We start from the raw sequence: 1078 nt of genomic DNA on the forward strand, positions 1-1078 counted from the left end.
CTGACCTTTGAGTCAGGCATATTAATCCCATAACCACCTTGTTAAGAAAAACACCGTATATACCAGCTTTGAGAAAGGAATTTCAATATGCAACTATAAAATACCAGTTAAAGCAGAGGAGAGTACAAAACAAACATCACAGAAACTTTCTCTCAATGATTAAAAAAAAATAAATCACATTTTCAATAATAGCACTGGGTAAAATTTAAACGAAGATATCAAACAAGATACCAAGCCTCAAACAAACAGCAGAAATACTAACAATTGATGCTTTTTAATTGATACATAGAAAAGGAAATTAAGAGAAAAACAGTATTTCATAGTTATAAGTTTTATTTTGGAAAATGTAAACGTCACTAACCATGCATACAAGTTAAGACGATATTTTACGGTTGTTAATTTTCTTCCTTTTTCCATTTTTTTCCTTCTTTATTGTTGTTGCATAGGACATTATCACAATATATAATCTATGCAGTACAAAATACATAAAAAGATACAGCAGAGCAAGAATAGATGAACATATAACTATACAACTGTAATACTTCAATGTAGTGATTTAAAGAGTTGAAAAGTGACCCATGGAAGCATTCACGTGCTGCTGATAAAACTGTACAAGTGAAGATGACACCAGTAACATTATAGTTCACCAAAGCTGGAAGTATCTATGTAAACACGTGCACACTTACTGGCACACACATTGTCTGTCACTCACACAGGCATGTACTTGTGAGAAAGCACATGTGCCTGCACACACATGCCCCCCAGAACGCATATATACACAAGTAACTGCAGCTGTAACCAGAGATGAAACTCAACCGCAAATCTCAAAAAACCGGTTCAAACTCTCCAAATGCAATGGTGTTTGGATCTAGGATTTTAATTTAGACCCATCACTAGTTATAATGAAATGGATACCCATTTTTGCTCTGTAGATATCCCTTCGTTATTTGGTGTGTGGTATATACATACTACTGTGTATTTATGTATACACACATGTACTATACAATATACACATATAGATTATTTATATATGTGCATATGCTTATATAAAATCATATATAAATATAAATATATATAT

Source organism: Egretta garzetta, unplaced genomic scaffold (genome assembly GCF_000687185.1).
Source record: "Egretta garzetta isolate BGI_Z169 unplaced genomic scaffold, ASM68718v1 scaffold287, whole genome shotgun sequence".
In the NCBI taxonomy this organism is placed as follows: domain Eukaryota; kingdom Metazoa; phylum Chordata; class Aves; order Pelecaniformes; family Ardeidae; genus Egretta; species Egretta garzetta.